The following is a 27,255-nucleotide window of genomic DNA, read 5'->3' on the forward strand; positions in this document are numbered from 1 at the left end:
AAAAGGAAGCACATGGTGTGATATTTCCATAGGGGTAAACAGTGCTGTAGGAACCCAAGAGAGGTGCACTCAGTTGGAGGGGTCAAACAAGGCCCCTCAGAGGACGTGACATCTAAGCTGACTGAAGGATTTTGAATTCCCTTCCTTGGACCCCCACCCCGCCTCCTATTTCTGCAACCCCATCCTGAAGACTGAGCAGCAAAACTTCCTCAGTGGCAACCAGGGAAGAATGCAGGCTTCACATGGAACAAACCTTCTCTCTGGACAAGTTCATTCCATTTTGTATTGATTGCTTCTCTCTGAAGCTCAGATAGTGACCTTTCTGAGCCTCCCCCAGGGCTGAGGCTTCCTGTGCAAACTGAGGAATTGTGAGATTCTCCATCTCTCCATCTGAAAGGGTAGGATTTTTTCCTTCTGTGCAGGAAATCAAGATTTCCATGACAACTTTTAAATGACAGTTTTGTGAGTTTTAATACAAAACATTTGAAAGCAGTTTTCTGTTTGGCTTACCTATCATGATTTGACATTAAATTTCAGTATTTTTATTGTTTTTGACCATGTTAACTTTAGAAGGCTTCACTGTGGATTTCTTTTCATATTATCCTAAGGATTTCAAAAAGTTTTAATAGAGGCTCAAGCTATGTTCTAAGAATTGGTTGAAAAACATACTCATTTCTGGTTCCAGACCTGTAACCACTACTGTAGCCAGACGAAAGCCCTGGACACAGCCTTGCCCCAGCCCGGGAACAGGGGAGGGAGGTTAAGAAGTGAGGGAAAGAGAGGGTCTGAGAGGGCCCCAGGCAAGCATTAGAAGTACCAGAAGGCAAGGCTGTGAACGCAGTAAGCAGGCCATGGGCTTCCCCACCATGTTCAGAGTCACAAGGGGTTGAAGGATTCTTCAAGAATCTCCTAATTCCTCACTGCACATCCTTGCTAACTGATCCCCTTGCCTTCGGCCTTCCTCCAGGGTTTGCAACAAGCAGCCACAGTCCTGGGATCATTGTCCAGCTGGGTGGCTTCTTAAGGTGACAAGGAGGAGATACAATTATGCACATCGCCAAAGAACTTTGGGCCCTCTGGTATGCTTTCTTATGGATTTGCTGGTGTGGTCATGTCACTAGTTAGTAGTTTACTGGTTTAAAATTTCTTACTTTAATATTTAACCTAAAGGATTGAAATGTTGCTAGATTATCCAAATGTTATGCTACTCAAGTGGCCATTTTCAAGGAGCTGGAAGGACTTCAAGTGAGAATGTTGATCCTATCAGGAAGTAAATTGCTTACTTAGATGGGAGGGTATTTAACGCTGCCCTGAGCCTCTAGATTATTGTTCACTCTCCTAGATGGGGCCATCTCGTTTTCGTGACAGGCTGCTGAGTGTTGCCTGTCGCTGTGTTCCCTTCCGCTGGCCCAGCTCTATTCTCACCCCATTGGATTCAGGCTGTTAATGGGCCAGTCTGGAGCTTCCCCAGGAAGCCACTCCACTTGTTGATGTTCAGGATGTGGGTTCTGGGTCAGTTCTGAGCCGCCCTCACTTTTGAGAAGCTTAAGTAGAGCCCTAACCCCCCCTTGATTGTTCTTTCTCTCTTTTCCTCACTCCCCAGGTTCTGCTGAGCGGACAGAGAGACTGTGACCTGGGAACGCGGCATTATATTGAAAGCCTACTGTGGGAGGCTCTGTGCGAGGTGCTTCAGATACAATTTCTCTTTGAAGCTTCATAAAAACCTAGAAAGTGGATCCTATTATAATTTCCATTTGGTAGATGAGGCAGCATGTTCAGAAAAGGTAAGTAACAAGTTATATGGCTAATATGGGTCAGTCTGGTTCCAGACCGTGTTCTTCCCAGTCACACTGTGCTGGGCCCTGAAAGTTCCAAATTGTCCTGAATTCCTTAGACACTCCTATCAAGAGTGGGCAGGGATGGAGACGAGAAGACAGAATAGCTGCCGTATCTTAGGGCATCTGAGATAAGGCCAAGACGCCAAAGATCAGGTGCTACTGAAAGGAATTTTCTTGGAGGCTGTTAGTAACCCAGACAATGGTTGCTGGTGGTTACAGAATAGCCATGGTTCTTCCAGAGGGCTAGTATCCATAATGACAGTAATGGAGAAGCCCTTGGCTGGTTTAGATATTCGATAAGAACTAAGAGAAATGATACCTTGGTCTGCACTAAGATGAGGCAGATAAGATTAAAATGCTTTGCTCCTGGAGGGAATCACGTCATCTCCAGGTGTTTGTCTTGGTTATCTGGTGCTCATCAAAACTATAGTTGGTAGTTATCTCTCTTCTTTTTTTTTTTTTTCCAAATGACTTAGATTTAATCATCAGAAGCAAATGAAATGGAGCATTTACAATAGAGAAGAGAACATGTCGGTGCTTTATGCAAAGAGAGGGTCTTCAGGCTGCCCCCCAAACTGATCCCTACCAAGCAAAGATGCCTGCAGTGGCCCTAGCAGTCTGTCCCAAGAAAGGGGAGGAGGTCCTGTGGGCTTAGGTCCCCTTGCCTGCCACTCACTCCTGATCAGCTTTAGAAGCCCCCCAGGCCCTCTCTGGTCATCACTCTTTGTTTTATGGCTCAGGCAGTGTCATCAACCTGCAGAGCAGGACTGCTGTGTCCACAGTGGTCTTTGCAATTTCTCAGCCAATGGCTACCAGATGCCTAGTTCTTTCATGTCCTCCAAGGTAGCCGTGCCACCATGCCTACCCTAGGTCTCACAGTTCTCCTGGAGGTGGTTGGCCCTAAAGGAGGTAAGCATGAAGCTTATCTCTACCACACCTATTTACAAAAATGATTTGATATGGGGAACTGTAGAGAAGAAGACATAATAGAAGGGAAGATTCAGTGCACTGAGCCTCTGAAAAGGGGAGTCAATGAAATCTAAGCTTCTCCAGAAGAGTTTTGGGGTGGGTTGTACAACTTAACTTGAGGGAATATGGCCCAATGTAGTGCTTCCCATTCTCTTTGCTGTCACAGTACACAGAGAATATGATCATATTTGAACCCACAGTGGGGGACAAGATAAAGAGGTATGGCCACTCACAGCCAGAAACAACAGGCCAGCAAGCTCTGGAAGCCCCAGACCCCACCTGGCCACCCGAGAACTGGGGGGCCAATGTCTGGGCACACCACTGGGGCCTCTGGACTAGTCAGTAGAATGATCTGATGACAAGTGAGAGGGGCCCAATCCTATTACCACAGGTGTGGGTATTTCTCCCTTGGGCAGCTCAGGAACAAACACAGCTCTCTGGGATCTGGAGCAACCTCCTAAAACTCTCCCTCTCTGAGCCTAAACCCCACCTCAGTCCAATCCTGAACTCTTAACAGTGAGGAAGGGTCCTTTTAATGACACATTATCAATTCCGTCTCTCTCAAATAGCCGGCATGTGAATAGTTCACTAAAGACAGCATATGAAGGAGGAGAATTTCTCTCTGATTCACATCATTACTGGGCGTTTTGTAGTAATCTCTTCCTTCCATCTTTGGAAGAAGGCTGCTTTATTTTAAAATGTGACATCCCACCAAAAGGTCGCAAGACGTATCTTCTGTTGTACTTTGGATAATCCCCAATCCCACCTTGCCACATCTCAGGTCTAATGTAAAATGTTGATCTATAAAGTTTTAAGTGAGCATATTTTTTATAATTTATTGTGCCTTCAATTAAATTTATGATATAACTAGATATCACAAAGATATGTGATATCCCTGACTGTAGAACCACTACTAAAAATAACCTAACAAAAGAAAAAGTGAACTGAACTTGCTTATATCTGTTTATCCAATTGAATTTGGTAAGTAGTTTTGATATGACCCAGCAATCCTACTCCTAGATTTATATACCCAAGAGCAATTTGTGCATAGATCTGCCAAAAGACAAGTACAAGAATACAAAAGACATATAGCAGCTTTATCCATAAGATCCCCAAACGGAAAACAACCCACATGTCTGTCAACAATAGAATAGATAAATAAATTGTGCTACGTCCATATAATGGGACACTACTCAGCAATAAAGTTTACAAACACTCACAACAACGCGGATGAATCTCATGGACATTATCTGAATCTCACAGAAGCCAGACATCAAAGAGTCTAATTGTATGATTTCACTCATATGACATTCAAGAACAGGTGTCTGGAAGGGTTACCTTCAGGTGGAGTAGCAGAGATTGACTGGAAAGAGAACAAGGAACTTTCTGGACACATGTGCTATGTCTTGATCTGAGTGGTAGTTACAAAGGTGGACGTGTATTTAAACACTGAGCCACATTGGTCCATTGCTTGTATCACTGTTTGTACCAAAATGTACCAAGATTGGTACATCTTATATACTTTACTGTACGTATATTATATCTCAATAAAAAGGTAAAAAGAAAAATAGATTTGACATGGATTTAGTTCCTTGGAAAATTCTCCCAGTGACCCAACTTTTGTTTGTATTAAAAAAAAAAATGTTAGAGGCTGGCCAGGTGGCACAAACAGTTAAGTGCATGCGCTCCGCTGCGGCGGCCCAGGGTTTGCTGGTGCAGATCCCTGGCGTGCACCAACGCACCACTTCTCAGGCCATGCCATGGCGGCATCCCATATAAAGTAGAGGATGATGGGCACGGATGTTAGCCCAGGGCCAGTCTTCCTCAGCAAAAAGAGGAGGATTGGCAGATGTTAGCTCAGGGCAGATCTGCCTCACAAAAGAAAAAATAATGTTAGCAGTTGACCTAGGCAAGGCCAGGACTCTGGGAGAGAAGCAAGGATTAAACATTACCTCAGGATCATCCGGAAAAACCATTGAGTGAAATTAGCAGATACTTCCTCTGCTGACCTGGTCCATCCTAAAGTCTCAGTTTAGGGCTCATTCTACCCTGTCTGTCTTCCACTTTCTTATCTGGGGCTTGTTATGGGCTGAATTGTGTCTCCAAAATTCGTATGTTGAAGCCCTAACCCACAATGTGACTGTATTTGGAGACAAGGCCTTCAAAGAGGTAATTAAGGTTAAATGAGGTCACTGGGTGGACCCTAGTCCAGTCTTTCCAGTGTCCTTATAAGAAGAGGAGATTAGGGCGCAGACGCACACCAGGGAAAGACCATGTGGAGACACAGGGAGAAGATGGCCATCCGCAAGCCAAGGAGAGAGGCCTCAGAAGAAACCAACCCTGCCAACACCTTGATCTTGGACTTCCAGCCTCCAGAACTGTGAGAAGATAAATTTCCATTGTTTACCCCCCCAGTCCCTAGTACTTTGTTATGGCAGCCCTGGCAGACTTATACAGGTTCTTTCCCTGGTTAAGACAGCTCACATTCCTGCTCTTGCTTCCTGCCGGCTGTGGCTGCTTCGCCTACGTAGCCCTAACTTTATCCTTAATCTGTGTCCAGACCTCCATTCCAGAAGATATTTGGCATTCTGGACCCAGGACATAAGCCAAGAGCAAACCACTTGAGACAAACAGGAAGCCCAAGCCCCGTTTTCTGAAAGAGGAAAGCGAGGAGAAGGGAGTTGAACAAACTCACAATAACCCAAGCAACATCTCAGTCTCCTCAGCTTCAAGCTTCTCCCCAAGGGAACTAATTATTCTGCCTGACTGGGGGACTTTGCTAAAAAAAGAGAGAGAAGTGGGTGATCGAGCAGATGAGGTCCAGAGCGTCAGAGAGCTGTGTGTTTTCACGTTAACATTGGTAAAACCGTCAGAGACTGACTTCTACCTCCAGAAAGATGGGGTAGATGTAATTTTCCCTATTCCTTTTCCTAAGCACAACTGGAAACCCTGGACGTTGTGTATAAAACCACGTGAGGTGGAAAGAAGAGGGCAGATCGGCCAGAGGCCTTGGGACCCAAAGAATGACACAGCGGTGAGCTCCCCGGGTTTTCTTTTTCCTCACGTATCAGAGTTGGAGGTGAAGAAGTGTGCAGATGCTGGGAAATGCCGGTGGGCACGCACAAAAGAAAGGCCCAACTAAAGCCTGCTCTCTCCAGCTGGAGGACCCGGGTCGGGGCAGACTAGTAAGACAGGTTATTTTAGACAACTGTTCTTCTCTGGTCAAACACCACAGAAAAAACTGAGGCCCCACCTATGCCAGGAAAGGCCAAAGGGGGAGCCTAGACCTTCGTCTTTACAGGCTGCAGTGAGGTACCCCAACCCAACTCCCTCCGGTATTCCACACCAGGGGGACATCAGAGAAAGCAGGAGGAAGCCAGACTTTACCCCACCGAGTACCAACACCACCAATCACAGCAGAGTGCACAGTGTTTACAAGCCTACAGAACAGATATCAAGACAGACCATATCCTGGACCATCAAAAAACAACTCAAAAATTTAAAAGAATTGAAATCATAGAGTGTGCTCTCTGACCATAATGGAATCCAATTGGAAATCATAACAGAAAGATAACAGGAAAATCTCCAAACACTGGAAACTAAACAAGAGTGGGTGACTGTGTCCTCTCAGTGGACTGACCCTCTGATCATTACATAATCTCTTTATCTGTCTCTGGTAATTTGCTTTGCTTTGATGTCTACTTTACCTGATATTAATATAGCCACTCCCACTTTCCTTTGATTGATGTTTGCGTGATATATCTTTTTACTTCCAACCTGCTTGTATCATTATATTTGAAGTGGGTTTCTTGTGGACGGCATATAGTTGGGTCATGTTTTTTAATTCATTCTGCCCATCTCCTTTTTTGAATTGGTGGATTTAGACCGTGTACAAGCACTGAATGTTTCTATCTAAGATCGAGAACAAGACAAGGATGTCTACACCCTCTACTCTAATTCAACATAGAGTTCTGATTTGACTGCAAGTTCTAGCTAGTGCAGTAAGGCGAGAAAAGGAAATAAAAGACGTACACATGAGAAAAGAAGAAATAAAACTGTCCCCATTTGCAGATGGCATGATGTTCTACATAGGAAATCTCAAGAATCTACAAAAAAACTCCTAGAATTAATTCGTGAGTTTAGCAAGGTCACAGGATACAAAATAAACATACAAAAACCAATTGTATTTCTATACACTGGCAATGAACATGTGGACACTGAAATTAAAAATATAATATCATTTACTATTGCTAAAAAAAGTTAAATAGGTATAAATCTAGCAAACTATACATAGGATCTGCATGTTGAAAACTGCACAATACTGAAGAGAGAAATCAAAGAAGATTTAAATAAATGCAGAGACATCCTTGTTCGTGGATTGGAAGACTCAATGTAGTAAAGGTATCAATTCTCCCCAAATTGGTGTACAGGTTGAATGTAATTTCTATCAAAATCCCAGCAAGAATTTTGTAGATATAGACAAAATATTATTCCAAAATGTGTATGAAAAGACAAAGGAAGTAGAATAGCTAAAAAAAAAATTAAAAAGAAGAATAAAGTGTGGGAATCTGGAGCCAGCCCGGTGGCATAGTGGTTAAGTTCACACACTCCGCTTCGGCAGCCTGGGGTTCACAGGTTCGGATCCCAGACGCAGACCTACACACCACTCATCAAGCCATGCTGTGGCGGCGTCCCGTATGCAAACTAGAGGAGGATTGGCACAGATGTTAGCTCAGGGCCAATCTTCCTCACCAAAAAAAAAAATGTGAGGAGTCTATCTGATTTTAAGACTTATTATGGAATAAGTAATATTATATAATGAGTAATCAAAACTGTGTGATATTGGCAGAAGGCTAGGCAAATAGATCAATGGAATAGAATACAGAACCCCGAAACAGACACACAAATATGCCCAACTGACTTTTGACGATGATGCAAAAACAATTCAGTGGAGTAAAGGTAGCCATTTTCAACTAACGGTGCTAGAGCAATTGCGCCTCCGTGGGCAAAAAGTGAACCTAGACCTCAGTCTCACACCTTCTATAAAAATTAACTCAAAATGACCCACAAACTCAAATGTAAAAATATAAAAATTTTAGGAGAAAATCTTTGACATCTAGAGCTAGGCAATGCATTTTAGACTTGACACCAAAAGCACAATCCATAAAAGAAAAATGGATAAATTAGACTTCATCAAAATTTAAAACTTTTGCACTACACAAGACCACGTTAAGAAGAGGAAAAGACAGGCTACAGACAGTGAGAAAATATTTGAAAACTACACATCCAACAAAGAACTAGATATAGACCATATAAACCTCATATAGACCTCATAACTCGACATTAAAAAACAATCTTAGGAAATGGGCAGAAGACATGAAGAGATATTTCACAGAAGAGCTATACAGATGACAAGCACTTGGAAAGATGTTCATCTTTAGCCATCAGGGAAATGCAAATTAAAACCACAGTGAGATATCACTACACACCTATCAGGATACCAAGGATTTAGAGAAACTGTGTCACTCAAACGTTGCTGGTGGGAATGTACAATAATGGTACAGCCACTTTTGAGAACAGTTTGGTAGTTTCTTAAAAAAATTAAGCCTGCAGCTACCATATGACTCAGCAATTGCACTCCTGGGCATTTATCACAGAGAAATGAAACTCGTGTTCACGCAAAAACCTGACCACAAACTTTTATAGCAGCTTTATTCATAATAGTCCAAAACTGGAAACAACCTGTATATCCTATAACGGGTGAACGGTTCAACAACCAGAAGTGAAACGCAGCTCTGGGTGATACTCAAGGTCTGTTCAGAAGAGGTCCTCCCGGCTGTGTGTTGGCTTCTCCTTGTAAACAAGCCGTAAAGGAAAAGCTGATGAGTCCTACTTTCTGAGCCCTGTGCTCCTGATTCCCAGAAAGGTGGGGAGTGTGGCACAGACACATTTCAAGATCTGAAAAGACTCTCCTTCAGTTAAACATCGGGTCCCCCCTTGCTTCTTTAAACGATGGAAGGAGCTCATCTTTTGACTTCTGCCCGGTTTCATGATATCCTCAGTAGACAGATGGGGTGGAGATGAACACATGTGCAGAATAGCTCCTCCTTTCTGCCCAGAGCACTGGGAAGGAAGTGCAGCCCACCCAGGGCTGGGGCATCAGTAGGAAATGACCCTGGGAAGGGCACAGGGAGTGACTGACCAGTGACAGTTCACGGCCCCAACTTCTCAGAGGTTGGTCTCAAGGTCTAAGGAAATGCTCGGTTCTTGCCCTGCGGGTGAGGCCACTGGCTTGACCTACCTCTTCCCCTTCTCTATCCTTGACATTGCCTAGAGGGGAGGAGGTAGAGCAAAGGTCTAAAAAATAGTGAGAGAGTCTATTATCAGCGCTAACGTCTGACCTCGGATCTGTGGCTCCAGTGCAGAACTGAAACCAGGAATAGATAAGGTGCACCACAGTACCTCTTAAGTTTTTCACCAAAGTGTATGCCCCAGACGTAGAGGAGAGGAAGTACATACCGCCAGGGGTTCCCAGGGTGCAGCCTGAGGCAATCCACCACACACTAAAAAATTTCTTTGAGGTTGCATGTTTGCAAAAGACTCCATACCATATCTGTTTTATCATTGTAAAAAATGATGTGTTGAATTACTCACTATCAAGCAACCTGACCATTCAGAGAGATGACCATGCTCAACTCACAGCTTTGGGTGTAGAGGTCATGTCATGCTGTAGCTGAGCGTCTGGACTCTGGAACCAAACTGCCTGGATTAAAGTGTGCCTCTTCCTCTTGCTAACTGGATGACCCTAAGCAAGGTCCTCATCTTTCTGTGACTCAGTTTCCTTATTGGTATAGTGGGGATAACAGCAGTGATTACTTCATAGCCTTGTTGGGAGGATTAAAAGAGTTAATGTGGGGGAGGGTGGGAGGGGTAAAGGGGCACATACAAATAGTGACAGATGGAAACTTGACTTTTGGTGGTGGACACGATGCAGTCTACACAGAAGCTGAAGTATAATGATGCACACTTGAAATTTATATAATGTTATTACCAATGTGACCTCAATAAAATTTCAAAAAAGAGTTAATATGCATCAAAGACTTGGCACGCACGCTCCATACATGTTAGTTTTTATCATTACGGGTTACTCTCTGACATTTCACATTGGTACATAGATCCTACTTGAAAAGCAGTTGATAACACTGCAGAGATAAACTTGCAAGGTAAAAATACTGAAAATTATTCCCATGCCCTGATAGCGAATTTAGAGATAAAGCAGCATGTTTTTGTTGTGTTGGCAAGAATGTTTGGGCTCAGACTTGTACTTTGGCTGCTTTAAAGGGACAGTTCCGAATCCCTTTAGTAATTAAACCTGTCTCCCCCTTTCCACCATCCTGACAAAGGATTTGTACTCCATGAAACACTGAATAATATCAATGAGACTATTCAGTTAGGGCCCTGCGGTTTCTGTGTGTCAACACCCTGCGTCCTCCCCCTTTTTAATAAATGGATAAATACTGTATTTCGACGATGGTGACACTCTCCATATCCTCCACGGCGGCTACTTTGTTGGCTACACTCGGGAAGTCTGAGGGTTGTGGGGAATGTTAACAGGGTTCAAATCCGGGCCTTTTGTGGCAGGCTCTTCATTGGAATGTGGCTGGATGCGAACCTTCTGAAGCTGGCCCAAGTTAAACACGGGATTTGTCACACATGGCAATGACATAAAACTGGTGTATGATGGTGCCTCTGGTTTTTCTGAAGTGTGAGACCCTAGCCCAACCCTCCGAGTTAGGGCCCGAGAGGTCTGTATTGGGGTGGCCGCTCTAGAAAGTTACCTTCTAATCAAATGCCCTTAGAAGCCAGAATCCTCTGTTCTGTGCAGGGAATGGTCACCAGCTGTTTTCTGTTTCCACCGAGGGCAGGACGGGAGGAAATAAAATGGATCAAACAGCACAGACAGGATTTAGCTCAGATACAAGAGAAAACATCCTGACAGTGAGAATTATTGAACCATCGGGAAAAGCTGTGTGGGGAAGTGTGGAACCCTCTTCTCTGAATATCTTCTTTAAAAACCTCAACATGGGCGGAGAGAAAGAAGGTTCTCTCTGAATCAGTGATCAACAGCCAACATTCCAATAAAGGGGGTACCTATTGACTAACCCCTGATTTTCTGAAATATTGGTGGAGGATGAAAGGCCCTCCCGACTAAAAAATGTACCACACGCTCACATAATCTCGGTTAATGGCCTTCTCTTTTAAAATGTAAATACTGCCAAGTGGTCACTTATATCAGCCATTCCCTCCAGTGTGAATCACCAGAATCAGAGAACCTCCTAAAACCCAACCAGGATGCTTCCCCCAGGGACTGAAGGTTAATGAACTCGGGAGAGTCCATCGTGGACTATAAGCTGAGGGGAGCCCTGGGTGCCAGAAAGAAAGGGAGATGATGAAGTCGGAAAGGATGAAAGGGAAACAGGAAGACCTTAGAATCACTCCGAGTCTTCTTCATGGTTTTGTCAAAGTGTCCACCAACCCATACAACTGCTGAGGAACGCTGAACATCCTCTCGTGCCCATCTCTGGCTCCGTGCTATGAATTCCTAATGTGGGAATTAGAAGATGGTCAAGATTCTTTCTTGACTTATCATCTCTGATCCTGGGATGCCTCTATTTCCCAAAAAGCCACACACTCTGTCTTCAAGAGAAGCTCAGAGATTCCCAAAGGGGAGGAGCCGTGACATGGATAAGGACAAAATGGAATCATTAAACGATATACGGTGTTGAGTCACCATAGAAGGACTGGAATTTTCAGTAAGAAAAGAAAGAGGTTATATATCATTTAATAACAGTAGCTGACATTTATGGAGAACTTAATATGTGCCGGGAAAATAGTCCAAGTGCTTTTTATTTTTTATTTATTTTTTGTTTATTTATTATTTATTTTTTTTTTTCTTTTTCCCCCAAAGCCCCAGTAGATAGTTGTATGTCATAGCTGCACATCCTTCTAGTTGCTGTATGTGGGACGCGGCCTCAGCATGGCTGGAGAAGCGGTGCGTCGGTGCACGCCCAGGATCCGAACCCCGGGTCGCCAGCAGCGGAGCGCACGCACTTAACCGCTAAGCCACGGGGCCGGCCCTCCAAGTGCTTTTTGTATGTTATCTCATTTAATCCTCACAACAACACTTTATTATCCCCATTCTAGGAAACTGTGTGAGGAAACTCTTACACCAAGAGGTTAGGAATTATTCAGTCTCCAGGTGGGAAGTGGAGAAGCTGAGGTTCCAATCACTATGCTCCCTGGGAATGTGTCAGGTGAGTCTCTCTTTTGTCTGTCTTGAGTCTCTTCCACTGAGCTTGTGAGGTGAGACTGAGCCTGTGGGGTGAGACTGAGCCCATGGGGTGAGATTGATACCAGCTCAATACAAGGTTGACATAAGAGAAGCCATATTGTAGGAAAGAAACCACGTTGTGACTTGGAATGACCTCTGACTAACTCTGGCCTTTATGGCCCCCCTGGCTACTATAAGTTGATAACTTTGTTCTCTTGAGTTCCTTAGGAATGTGATGACCCCCCAGGCAGAGAGTCTATGCTGATAGCCATCATCATGACAACTGGAAGATCAGGGTAGAGGGCGTTGCTCCAGTCCCTGATGCATATTAAGTAAAACAAAAGTCTGCCAGGAACTAAGACCAGAGGGATGCCCCCACCCTGGGACCAGATGCCTCTTCTACTCGGAGACCAGCCCTCTACGTAACTGGCCTGTAGTCTTTTGTTCTGTGAGATGGTTCTTTGAGACGTTAGTCGGCCCTCTTCCCCCTTGCTAGCAAGCTGTAATGAACTGCCCTTTCTTCTCCACCATCTTGCCTCTGGACTATTGGCTTTTGTCTCATGGTGAGCAGATCGTGCCCTTTGTGTGGTAACGAGACCGAGCTTGTGGGTGAGACTGAGCTTGTGGGGTGAGATTGGGTACGTCACAATTGGGAAGCACCAACGGAGCCCCAGGACAAACAGAAAGGACTGAGAGGTTCAGACCAGCTGGGTTCTGGGAATCAGGAGAGAAGGCTGTGCCCTTGGTCTTTCCATCACTTCCTCCTCTGGAGACAGAAGGAGTAAGATGCAGAACGCTTGCTGCCCCTCCTCCGTGCTCACCACACACCAGTCTCGCTGAGCCCGAGCAAAACCTCAGAATCTTTGTCCACACAGCACTCTAGGCCGCCAGTACTGGAACTGGCAATCAAAATGAAACCTTTTTGCTATTCCTGACCTGACACACAGCCTGTTTGCTTTTAAAACATCTAAAACCCACTACAACTCAGGCATAACATTCACCATTGCAGAACTGCCCAATCAGTAAGTCACAACGACAACAAAGGTGTGACCAGCTGGTCACACACAGCTCTGCTGAGCCTCCCACCACTTCTTCAGTCCTTAGTGCCTCCCCTGAATAGTGCTCAGAATTGCTTTTCAAAGAGCACCCCCTTTAGCTGCCTGGGCCAATCAGTGATAGAGGTAGGAGCAAACCCCTGTGAAAAGAGAAGAGGGTGCTGGGGAGGGGGCGGGTAGCTTGGCCTTAAGCTGGTATTGAGTGCTACTCCCAACCCAGGCTGCGAGGGGTGGCGGAGCCTTTGTGAGAGCTGTTTCAGGCTTTCTTCGGTCCACAAACCAGCCAAAGGATCTTGTCACCAGCCAGAGGGAGAGTCTCTGGAACCCTACTGAAGGGAACTCTCACAATTTTTCAAACGTGGTGTTCCCCTTTTTAACTAAAGGACATTCAGCCCCAGGAAACTAAGCTCCACTTTCCAGAGGCCTCTTTCCCTCTCCTCTTACCTCCCCAGCTCAAGAAAGGAAGAGCCCCAAAAGCCAAAGAGCACTGGCCCACAGGAAATATTTGCATATCAAAAGGACTTGAGATTGGTTGGCAGAATGAGTTTGCAGAAGTGACAGAGAAGTAATTCTAGACATTGAAGAGGAAATGTTACAGAAGAATGAAGAACCTAGAGGGAGAGAATGCAGACGACAGAAAAAGGGCTTGGCAGCTACCCTTGAGCAGATAGAGCAGGATTCTCCCTTTCTCCATCTTCCTCAAAAGAAATGGAAGTGTCCTGGAAGCTGACCGTGTTTGTTAGGTGGACGAAGCAGAACAGTTGTCTTCATTGCTTTGCCTTTCAACTATTTCCCCTCAAGGAAAGATGTTAATAAAGCCGTTGTGGGTGGGTTTGAGTTTTTCTTTCTGTTTTTTAGAGTGGCTAGCTAGCTATATGTGCTACATGTGGAGATGTAATTCCAAGTTCACCTTCTCACATGAAGTCCATAATGGTAACAATAGAATTTTTCAGGAAAAGAAAAGACATTTTTTCACCCTTAGGATATGATTTTTTTAAAAAACTGCAGAAAAAGAAAATGATGTGGAAAAGTTGCCATGACTCTGGCTAGATGCTAAAAATGAGAAAGAGACATGAGCAGGAACCCACAAAAAAGGCCAAGAAAGATCATGAAAGAAGACAAAAGAACAGGATTATGGAGAACATCTGAACATTAGGATCTACCCTTTGTCCATTCCTTTTTCTCTCTTATTTGACAAAGTCGAATTCAAGAAAATTTGGTGAATGAAGTAGTCAAACAGTAATGTGTTAACTATGCAGTGGAACCTGGTGTCCCATCATCATCATCATCTGTATTCAAGCGCCATCTTGCTAACACGGCCCATGCTTTCTGCCATGATAACTTGGAGAGATGAGAAAAGGAAAGATTCCTGGAGGAATTACGGAAGATGCTACTTGACTCATCCTTGCCTGACTCTGTTGAAAGTCAGTGATGGGATGGAGAACTACCTAGAATTTATGGGAAGACTCAGAGAGAGCTACTCTGGAAGAAAACACCCTTTGGTACTGTCTCTGGGACTTGTGGGTAGGTTTCTATTTTGAAGCCCTGGATTTTCAGATAAGTAAAATATTGTGTGCAAAAGTAGCCTGACTATCCGTCAGGCAACTTTGATGGGTTTACAGTTCATTAGGAGCAAAAAGCCACTAAAGAGGGTCTTGACACAATCTGGAGGCCTCGGGAATGTAAAAAGATCTACATACTCCGTACTGCTTGGCTTTTGAGTAGAACAAGAGACAGACTGGGTATTCTGGGGAAAGAGAAAACACTGACAGGCAATAAAAGCTGAGATGCTGAAGTTTACATAGCGGGCTTTTACATCCTATATGTATACAAAGATATGGAACTAAGATCTTGAGTTTTCCACTATTAACTTCTTAACTTATCTAAAACAAACAGTTAATGAGAAAGAAAACCTGCATAAACAAAATTTCCTTTAGATTAGCCCATTAAAGAAAGAACTGTACCTTTAAGGGCTACACACCAACAAACTGATAATCCTTAAAAGGAAAGATAAGAAAAAGACCCCCCAAAAGCAAGGGCGGGGGGAGATTCTAGATAAAGAGCCATATTTCCTGCAAACAAGTATGCAAACAAAACAGGACCAGGCAAAATGGACTGCGGAGAAAGAGAAGGAAGCTAAACAATGGCTTTATTGATTTAAGACATGTGGATTTCATTAGGAAAGCTGAATGCATAAAAATGGGTTGTGATATCTGAACTGAGGCAAGGAGCAAAATTAGGTCATGGAGCCCCTCAGACAAAAGAATGATGGATCTTTATTAGGTAATTGGACTCGGAGGTAGGAGGGAAAAATAACTTTTTTCCTCCCCAGCCCCTCTTTGGATAGTTTTTAAGCCTTCAAAGGTAAATCTACATGTTGAACTGAAATGGCAAATCCCAGGGCCACACTCTTTGACACAGCATCTGTGCTGCCAAAGAATCCCTGGGCCAGAAATGAGAGATTCCCTGAGAAAAACCCTCACGCTGATATGGAAATAAATAATGTCGAGATCAAAGCCATGTGTGTTAGATGTCCCAATGGCCCCAACGCAAAGCTTCAGCTGAATTTGAAAGTAATAAAGTAGCAATAATAATATTTTTTCACTTGGATAGACATTTTCCTCTTAAGAGCCCATGGTAGCTTCTATAAAGTTGATATGCTATTCATATGGGAGCCTCGTTTTGATAATAATGGACACAGAAGCAACCATCCCTGCACTGAACTGTTCAAAGGAAAAAATTTGTACTTCAACAAATACATAGAAAGTGTGATGGGAATCCTGTTGCATAAACCTCTTAATTCAATTTTGACCCTTTTGCTTGGCACACCAAGCCGAGGCAAACTCTTTAATTAAGAGAAATGGTTTTCAAATCCTTATATCTTTCTTTCTGTCCCTTCCCTCTGTGCATTCCTTTTTCTAGAACTTTCTCACTTTTATCTTTTTTTCTTCCTCCCCAAAGCCCCAGTGCATGGTTGTATATCCTAGTTATATATTCTAGTTCTTCTGTGTGAGCTGCTGCCTCAGCATGGCAACTGACAGGTGGGTGGTATGGTTCCACGACTGGGAACCGAACCCAGGCCACCGAAGCGGTGAGCGCTGAAATTGCACCACTAGGCCATCAGGGCTGGCTCTCACTCTTATCTTGTGACCTGGCTGCCTCTTCCTGCTTCCCACCAAGACCTATTATCCCAGAAACTGGACTTTCCCTGACACCCTTGCTCATCCCATCTCCCCAGGATCTTCTTCCCTGGGACCAGCCCAGGAAAGGGCTCCTCACATCAACCAACACAGGCAGGAGTCATTGGCTTAATGTTTTATTACCCCATCAGATAATACTTACACTTAAATGGTTTTCTTAGATATATCTCAACACACAATGTTATAAATTGAGCTGAATAACTATGAACAAATTTACTGACCAAAAAAAGGTACTAGCCTTTTATACCTTAGAGGAGTACAGTCATGCACCACATAACAACGTTTCGGTCAATGACAGACCGCACATACGCCAGAGGTACCATAAGATTAATACCATACAGCCTAGGTGTGTAGTAGGCTCTACCATCTAGGTTGTGTACACGTACTCTATGATGCTCACACAAAGATGAAATCGCCTAACGGCGCATTTCTCAGAACATATCCCCGTCGTTAAGCGACACGTGAGTGTAAATCAGTTTTTAGAGCACCTGATTGTGCAAGGTATCCTGCTAAACTCTCTGAAACTACACAGACAAGTACATTAACCATCCCGTCTCCAAGGATTTAAGGCGTAATGAGGGAAGTAAGTCAAGTAACTTGAATGCAAGTCTGGTATGTGGTACAGGTGGGGTTGGGTGAAGAGATTGGGGACAAATACACAAAATAGTGCCTTTGTCTATGTTTTGAAGAAGGGTCAGATTCCAACAGGTAGGTCAGGGAGGATTAGAGCAGACAAAAAAGCTTGAGCAAATGAGGGAAGGATCCTAACAGAGGGCTTGTTCCTTGGCCCCCAGGGATGTACCAGTGATGGAAGGCCTCGATGGTGTAGATAAGGAAAGAGGGATTCCAGTGCCAGGCTTTCACCTACCAGCCAGAGTAGTCCAAGCTGTCACCCAACGGACTCCAAATGGAGGTTACAGAGAGAGAGGTGTGGGGAAAGAAAGGGCTGGAAAAACACGTTGGGATTCCATGTGGCAGGCCCCAAATGCCAAGCCAAAGAGTTTAAACCCTTGGAATTTGGAATCCTCAGAAAGCACAATGAATAACCTTTTCAAATTCATACACGTGCAAATGTGTGTGACCGTGTGTGGTGTCTGTGTGTGTCTAGGTGTGTGAGGTTGTGTGTGAAAGCACGTGCATATGTGTGAATCTGTGTGTGTGTCTATGGTAGTATGTGGATGTGGATGTGTGTGGGAGTGTGTCACATGTACGTGTTAATCGGTGACTATGAATGTGCGGGTGTGTATGTGAGTGTGGGAGCGTGTGAACAGGGTGGAGAGTGCGTCAGCGACACTGATGGGCTAGTCAGAGTGGAAGGAGAGCTGAGCCTCCTGCAGCTGGCCCTTGATGGGCTCTGAGATCAGAGTCGGCTCCCTCTGATTCCTGGAGGGAGGGCCATCAGCCCCGAGGGCCCCCGCTGTCCCAGCCAGGACCCCAGCCCTGATCCCCTCTGACACCTGCCCATCAGTGAAGGACGATGATCATGGAAGGATTGGGGCCCTTTCCCCAGGTGCTTCGTTCCTGAGGAGAATGCAGGTCTTCCTTTTCTCTTCCTCGTGACCTATTTTTCAAAAATTTCATATATATAAGTGTATGTGTACTTGTGAGTGTGTATATATAATTTTTAAAACATAGGGCACAAGGAAGGATTTTATTTGGATCCTATCCTTCAACCTGTGGCTTGTTAGCAACATAACCTTGGACAAGTTAAGTAACTCATTTCTTCATTCTACAAATGTTTGCGAAATGCCTAGCATATTCCTAGCACTGTGCTTCTTGCTGGAGTGATTTTAGGAACAAAAAAAGGGTGGGGCTTATGGTCTAGCAGGGGAGCTAGAATTACAATAAATCATACAAATCTGTAACAATACACTGAGGAAAGGGCTGTGGATCAAATGTACAGGGTGCTATGAGAGGGTGTACTTAGGGCCCTATTTTCCTCCGGGGGACTTGGGGGAAGCTTCTTCATCTGGTCATCAGAGATATTGGCACTGAGTCAGTGGGGTTGCTGTGAAGATGAAAAGTGACTGTGCGTGTACCCCGGAGCCTGATAAAACAGTGGTTATTATATTATTGTGGTGGAGACAGAACATTCAAGGTTATATTCTGTTGGTCCTGATTATGGGCCAAGGAGGAATGACATGGGATGCCAATGGCTTCTCTCTTGACCAGAAGGGAGGCTAGCCCCCCAACAAGGCCAGGGAGGCAGCCGAGCTGCGGCACACCTGGGGAACACAGCAGCCTCAGACCATCACTCAGCAGCAAGAGCATCCGAGAACTGGAGCCCCGAACAGGGAGAACCTCTCCCCGAGTCCAGCCGGGGACACCCGCCAAGGGCAAACCACTTCACGTGCTCCCAGCGCAGGAAGGGGCTACACTGCCGTGGGTCTCCTGACTCGGGGCCAGACTCTGCTCTGGTCTCTCTTTTCCACCGACACACAGCACTGTCTTGAAACACAGCGTGAAATGTCTGTGACAGGATCTGATCCACGCATGCTTCTCTGAATTAGCAATATCTCTCAGGTCGATCCCCAGCTTCTGCTGAAATGCGCAAAGTTGAACACAATTTTTCCATTACCTGGCGGCTCCTAGTGACAAGTGGATACTCGGTGTTCCCTGAATCACTGGCCCTTTAAAGAGAATCCTGGTGGGCTTTTGTTTTTTTGTATTTTTTTATTGTGGTAAAATACATATAACATAAAATTTACCATTTTAACCATTTTTAAGGGCACAGTTCAGTGGCATTAAGTACATTCACACTGTTGTGCAACCATCACCACCATCCATCTCTAGAACTCCTTTCATTTTGCAAAACTGAAACTCTGTACCCATCAGACAAAAACTCCACATCCTCCTCTGCCCCCTGCCCCTGGTACCCTTCTCCTCTCTGCATCTATGAATCTGACTACTCTAGGTACCTCATACAAGTGGAATCATACAGTCTCTGTGGCTTACTTGACGTAACATAACGCCCTAGTGGTTTTTAGAAGTTCATGCAGCTTCTACGTGTGTATGAGTCTGGGAAACAGGTTAATTACATAGCACGTCTGGCCAAAGAGGTGTCAGAGTAGATCATGACAAGGTGGCAGCTGAGCCAGACCGCCTGGCTTGAAGCGTGAGTCCAGCATTACAAGCTGTGTGATTTGAGGCAGTTCACCTAAACTCTCTGTGCCTGGGCTTCCTCACATGTAAAATGGAAATAATGACAGTGCATATTTATGGGGCTATTGGGAGGATCAACGAGTTATTGTATGTAAAACACTCACAACAAAGCCTAGTTTCATGGCTTAGCCACATAGTCAGCACAGGACAAGTGTTAATATAATTTGAAATAAAGGATGTACATGAACATATGTCTAAATGTAAAATTATAAAGTTGACATTCTCAGGAAACACTTATGTATTTTGAACTGATGATTACGAAGAAGGCAAAAATGTCTATTCTCAAAGAGAATACCTTATATTCATTTGGAAATTAAACACAAATTTTCTATTTGAGACAGAGAAAGAAAAACGTGTTCAATACAGCAGCCCTCAATCTTGAGGAAAGATGAGATCTAAAGGATTCTGGCAGGGTTTACAATAGATGTGCCCCAAACCTCCATCTGACAGGCATCACAACCAGAAGGCTGGGTGAAGCAGGTCCCATTCAAGAAGGGAAAAGAAGGGCCGGCCCCGTGGCTTAGCGGTTAAGTGCGCGCGCTCCGCTGTTGGCGGCCTGGGTTCAGATCCCGGGCGTGCACCGATGCACCACTTCTCTGGCCATGCTGAGGCCGCGTCCCACATACAGCAACTAGAAGGATGTGCAACTATGACGTACAACTATCTACTGGGGCTTTGGGGAGAAAAAAGGAGGAGGACTGGCAATAGATGTTAGCTCAGAGCCAGTCAGCAAAAAGGGGAGGATTAGCATGGATGTTAGCTCAGGGCTTATCTTCCTCACAAAAATAAATAAATAAATAAATAAATAAATAAATAAATAAAAATTAAAAAAGGAAGGACTCTTCTTAAAAAAAAAAAAGAAGTGAAAAGTAAAACTTAAGATACTAGGTGTTGACGTAAAACATCTCAATATTTTTAATGTTCAAAGGTTGAGATTTGCAGATACTAACAGTGAACTCTCGGAGAGAGAAAAACAAATCTTCTCTTATTGCACATTTACGGAAGAAATTTCCCTATTATTGAACAGAGTTGGCTGTTTATCTTAGAAAAAGCTCATTTTATGGATTCTAAAAAACCAAAGAGATCATTTTGAGTGTACATTTTGCAAATGGAATTTCTTGTCCCCGTATTAACTTTCTCCGCCCGGTTTTCTTTTTCTCCCCAGAGGTCATCATTGTGGCTTCGTGGCTTGACCTTGCAGATACATATTCCAGAATCCTGTCGTCTGCTCTCCCATGGCTTTGGCAGGGAAGCCACGCTGCCCCCATGGTGTACCCAGTGGGGGCCTCCCAATGTAGCCAAGTGAGATTGCCATTGTCACCTCATCTGGTCAGAGGTTGGCTTTTCCCCCCCATCCCTTTTATGAACTTGGCATTCAATGAGCTTTGGGATAGACCGAAATCAAAAGAGCCTAATATGGTTGACTGGGGAAACCTTGAGAGAGTCATTTGAGTCAGGCCATGACCTCTGGGACAGCCAGAGGTCAAGTCCCTGCTCCCATCCTGAGTCTGAAATCAAGTGGTTCTTCACTTCCAGCAGGACTGTAAGGACAAAGAACTAAATTGCTTTAACCCTACAGAGGTTGTTTCAGAAACACAGCTTTCTATTTCAAGAGAATACTCACAATTCTCTCTTATCTTAAGCTTTTACACGGCCCTTTCTGTGCTCTGCTGGCCTGATGAGAGGCTGTTGTCTTAAAGGATTTTTCTGCACTATTGACTCAGGAAGCACGTGGAACGCACTCTGACAAGTAAAGCCCACGTTTCCCCTATTTACTGAAGCTCTTTGTTTCCCCGTATCAAATAGCTCCTGCCTTACCCAAATGCTTTATTTGCCAATAAAGATTCAAGACTTCAGCCACAGGGAAAGGAAAGGGGGACCAGTAGAAATTAGTGGAATCCCAGTAAAAGGGGAACTATTTTATTAATTTTATTTTTCGAAGCAGGTTTTCAAGAGTACTAGAAAATTCCCCTAGAGTTGTTTCATTAGCAAGAAAACACGGTATGTGTCAAGGTATGAAAACAGGAAAGGGGGGAGTGAGTAGCCGTTGTTTGATCATCTCAATCAAGGGGAAATTTGTCTGAGGTAAACAGTTCTCAGAAACAGCAATGCTTTCATGAATTTGATTTTTTTAAATGGTTGTGGTATCATCCAAGTCAGGCCTGGAATAAAAGTCCACACTCTTTCGAGCTGTGAAAGCCAGTGTGATTCAGTGGACTATCCTAGGACTTGAAAGAATTAACTTGGAACCCACAGTGGTGACAATTTTACTATCAGGGAGTAACAGAGAGAATCATGTCTAATTTAGAGGGACTGGAAAAATAAAAACCAGACAGAATTAAATACCTGACAATAACAGCATGAAAATTAATTGGGAGGTAATTGTAAGTAAAACATATGGACATACTTGGATTATTCAAAAGGATAAAATATAAACATTAGATCGTTAATGAGATATTCATGATAAAATTTCTAAATAAAAAGAAGCCGTAAAAGCCTAGAAATAGAGTGTATAAGTTCCACACTAGTAGAGGAGAAAAAAGCAATACAGAGAAGGAAATTTATTTCATAAATTAATATAACCATCATATTCCTTATATTAAAAAAATTGAAAGTTACTGAACAAAGCATTCAGTTTAAGAAGTTAACTATGAAAAACACGACAGGATCCACCCGAAGAGAATAGGAACAAGGAAATAATAAAGACAAGAGCAGAAATTAATGAAATAGGAAAAATAAAAACAATAAAGAGGATCAAGATGCCAAAAGTTGGATCTTTATAAAGAGTAATAAATGGATAAGCTTCTAGCAAAACTGATCAAGAACAAAAATAGAAGGTATAAATAAACAATATTAAGACTGAGGGAAAAAAAGAAACCCTACCACAGATTTAGCAGAGATTATAGAGATAAAAAAGAATATTATGTAGAAGTTTATAAAAATAAATTGAAAACTTAGATAAAATGGACAAATTCCTAGAAGATATAAATTACCAAAAATGACTCAAGCAGTGATAGAATATCCGAATGGTTTGATAACTTTCAACAGATTAAATCAGTAGTTTAAAATCTTCCCACAATAAAACTCCAAACCTAGATAGTTTTACAGGTGAGTTCTCCCAAAATTCAGGAAGAGATACTTTCAACCTTACAAATCTCTTTCAGAAAGCAGGAAAAGAGGAAACATTACTTTAACTTATTTTACAAAATTAGTATAATTCTTTTTCAAAAACCAGAAAAAAAAACTCACACATGAAAATAGAGGCAAAAATCCTAAAGAAAATATTGGTAAACTGAATTCTAGATAATATACATTACAGCATGATCAAGTTATTCTAGGGATGGAAGGTTAATTCAAACTCAGAAAATTTATTAGTATAATTGACATAACACATTAAAGGGAGGAGGGGATATGATCATCTTACTAGATCTGGAGAAAGCATTCAATGAAATTCAATATGCAGCAGATAAGCAAGAAAAAGAAATCAAAGATATGAGGATTATTGTTACTATATGCAGATCATATGACTGCATAGCAAATCTGAAAAAATCTGCAGACAATTATTAACCTTAGAGCTTCTAGCAAGGTTACTAGATATAACACCAATTTGTAAGAACCAGTTGTACTCTCTATAACATAAACATTTAGTGTTTTAAATTTTAAAAGGATACCATTTACTATATCAAGAAATATATACAATACTTAGGAATAAATCCAAAAAATATATGCAATACCTTTCTGAAAACAAAAATCTATAAATGTGTATCAAAAGACATTTAAAAATACCTAAATAAATTGAGGGACATATAACTTTATAGACCAAAAAACTCAGTTTTGCAAAGATGTCAGTTCTTACAATATTGGTTTGTAGATTTAATGAAATTGCAATCAAAATCCCCAAATGATTTTTCTTGGAAGTTGACAAACTAATTCTAAAATTTATATGAAAAGTCAAAGAGCTTCTTGTAGTCAAAACACTCTTGAAGAAGATAAAGAAGCTAGAGAGACTTCCTCAACCAGACAGCAAGTCTCACAACAATGCTGTAGTAATTAAGATAGTGTGGTCTGTCTGAATAGGACAGAAAAACAGACCAATGGGCCAGACACAGACCATACACATGTAAAAATTCGATCTTTATTTGTAGTACAGAAAAAAGCTTGGACTATTCTCAGATAGTGTGGGACTCAGTTACTTCTATAAGAAACCATATTGGATCTCCACTTCACAACTTACTCAAAAGTTAATTCTTGAGAAATCAAGGATTTAAATTTAAAATTTAAATTAAAAGCAAAATTTTAAAATTTTAGAAGAGTATATCTATTCTTAGGAAATATACACTGAAGTATTTAGGGATCATGAATTTATTTACCTTACCTTTAAATGTTTCAAGAGAGAAACAGAAAAAAAGTGTGAGAGAGAATGCAAGAGGAAATGGAGGTAAAATGTAGACAATATGTGAATTTGGGTATGGGGTATACTGGTGTCCTCTGTACTATTTTTATTCTTTCAACTTATCTATAAGCTTGAAGCTATTTGAAAATAAAGTTTTTTTAAAAAAAAAAATTTAGAAGAAAATATAGGAGAACATTATCACCTCAGGGTACAGAAGCCATTCTTAAACACAGTTCAAAGGATGAAAATCTTAAAGGAAAGTATTGATAAAATACATTAGATTAAAATAATTTCTGTTCATTAAAAGACATTATAAAGAGAGTGAAAAATACATGTCATCAACCGGGAGAAGATATTTGCCATACATGAAACTGACAAAGGACTAGGATCATGAATACATAAAGAATTCCTATAATATAGTTCTTTATATATTCAAAGAACATATGTACATTTATATATCTTCTTACGTGCTAAGCTCTATTAAAAAAATAATAAACAACCCAGTGGAAAAATAGGCCAAAAAAAAAAAATGACCATGTATTTCACAAAGGAAGGAAACCAAATATTAATAAACATTCAAAGATGCTCAACTCATTTGTAATCAAAGTGCAAATTAAAACCCCAATGAGACGTAATTTCAGACCCACGTCTGAAATATTGGCAATATTAAAAATCTTGACAACGTCAGGTGTTCATAGAGACAGGGAACAGCAGGGTGCTTCATGTGCTGCAGTAGAGTAGAAATCAGTACAACCTTTGACATCACCTATTACGGTTAATCCATCATTTGCACTTCTAGATACTTACAGACGCTAGCAAAATTCTTGCACATGTACACCAGGAGACAAGCATAAGATTATTTATAACAGCATTGTTTGTAATATATAAGAAGACGGAAAACAACCTGAAATTTCCATCATCGGCAGAATGGGTAAATACAACGTGACCTAGTCACGGAATGGAATACCAAACAGCTGCATACAGCAGCATGAACGAGTCTCAACGATGTTGACGGGGACAAAAGTAAGTCCTGAAAAATATATTCAATCAGTCAAGAAAAGATGAGATTTGGAAAAATGAGTGACTTAAACAAAGAGAGGAGAGGACATTGCAGTCATCAAGACAAGGAACAGCATGACCTATTCAGGAACAGCAAATCATTAACGCCTCCCCCATCACATGTTTCTGTAATCTGAAATTCCAGTATACACGAATTCACTTCTGGATACCATTTTATGAACTTTGAGAAATTCTGTAGAAGTGAATTGCTTCTTAGAATAGTTATGAGAAAAGTGAGTTTAGAACACCAATAAAAGAGGTAAAGATGTTAGGAAAGGAATAGAGATAGATGTTTACAATCAATTCCTCTTAGGAAGCCAGGTGGGGAAATTAAATCCTGTGCTTGTGCCTGCCCTCCAGTGGCACCCCCAAGGAGGAAAGAAGCAAAGGCAAATGTAAGACAGGCTTCAATGTGAAGATTACAAAGACCGAATGAAGACTACATTAACCTGGATATTGGAGAGGGATTTTAGAAGTCAAAAACAACTAAATTAAGGTTTTCCCTGAGCTTTTTCCATCTCAAGCACTTAAGTTACTCTGTGTCTCTGAGATCACAATGGGATGATCAACTGAATTTTTAAAAGTCAGGGAGCTTTTGTGTCCAGAAAGAAAGACTTTCTGTAGCAGGGCTTAAAATTAGTATTCAGTTTATTAAACCTATAAAATAAGAATCTCGGTTTTTATAAACGTTTAAATTCAGCTTGCTAATTTGTTTCTTTCTCATATAGAAATGTAGTAATTGCCCAAAAATAAGAAGAGCCTTTTTTTGTGTGTGTGTGAGGAAGATTAACCCTGAGCTAACATCTGTTGCTAATCCTCTTCTTTTTGCTGAGGAAGATTGGCCCTGGGCTAACATCCGTACCCATCTTCCTCTACTTTATGTGGGACACCACCACAGCATGGCTTAATAAGTGGTGCCTAGGTCCAGGCCTGGGATCCAAACCCACGAACCCTAGGCTGCCGAAGCGGAGCACACGAAATTTACCACTCTGCCACCGGGCCGGCCCCAAGAAGAGCCATTTTTATGTTCCTTGATTAATGTTTAAATTAACTCATAAATCAAAGGATTAAATTCTCCTCTCTTAAATAACTAGCAAAATTTCATTGGACATTTCATACTACAATTATGTATTTAATACATCTACACTTAACACATCTCATGAAATGCCTGGAAATTTAAAAAATTTAATAAGTACATTCTTTCCTAAAATTTAATCAACTATTGTGACTCTAATAAACTTTAAAATATAGTAAAGCCAGTAACTCTAATCTCACATATCTTAAAATCAGATAAAGCATGCTCAAAGTAGCGTAGTAATGCCAAAACCTATTACATTCATGTGATCCCTACCAATGCATACTTTACATAACATCAAGATTACATTAATCTTTTTATCCTGGACTTACAAACTTATCCAGTGAAGACCAGCGATAGCACCTCTGGCTGGCCGCAGCAACCCGGGTAGAGTCCATTTATAGATCTTGCCAGTGGACGAGCCCGGACAATACTGCAGAGCCACAGGCCAACAAGGGGAACTCTGGTTTAATCTTAGGCCCTGTCTGCTTACCCAATAGTTGACCAAAATACTTTCATGATATTTTTCTGCACACCCACACCCTGCTCCAGATCCCTGCCCCACCCATATTGCAACTTTTTTTTTTTACCTGACAACATATCTTGGAGATTTTTTCAGCTCAGTTTATAAAGAACTTCCTCAATCTTTTTAATGACTGCATTGATTCATTGTATGGGTATATGTACCATAATTTATTTATGTACTTCTCTGTTAATAAATCTTTATGTCATTTATATTCTTTTATTATTACAATCAATGACGCAATATTAAAGCCTTGTACATATGTAATTTCTTGTTTGCTTTTCCCAGCTGTATTGAGGTGTGATTGACAAATAAAAATTGTAAATATTTAAGGTATACGACTTGATGTTTTGATATACATATACATTGTGATTTGATTACCACATCAAGCTAATTAACATATCCCTCACCTCACATAGTGATCATTGGGAGTGTGTGTGTGTGTGTATGCGTGTGTGTGTGTGTGTGGTGAGAACAGTTGAGATCTATTCTTTTAGCAAACTTCAAGTATACGTTGCATCATTATTAACTATAGTCACCAGGCTGTACATTAAGTCTCCAGAACTTATTCATCTTATAACTGTACTCTTTGACCAGAGTGCAACATTTTTATGTCTTTTAATTTGTGAAATTCTGTATCCTTTTCGTAT

Source organism: Diceros bicornis, chromosome 39, assembly GCF_020826845.1.
Source record: "Diceros bicornis minor isolate mBicDic1 chromosome 39, mDicBic1.mat.cur, whole genome shotgun sequence".
In the NCBI taxonomy this organism is placed as follows: Eukaryota; Metazoa; Chordata; class Mammalia; order Perissodactyla; family Rhinocerotidae; genus Diceros; species Diceros bicornis.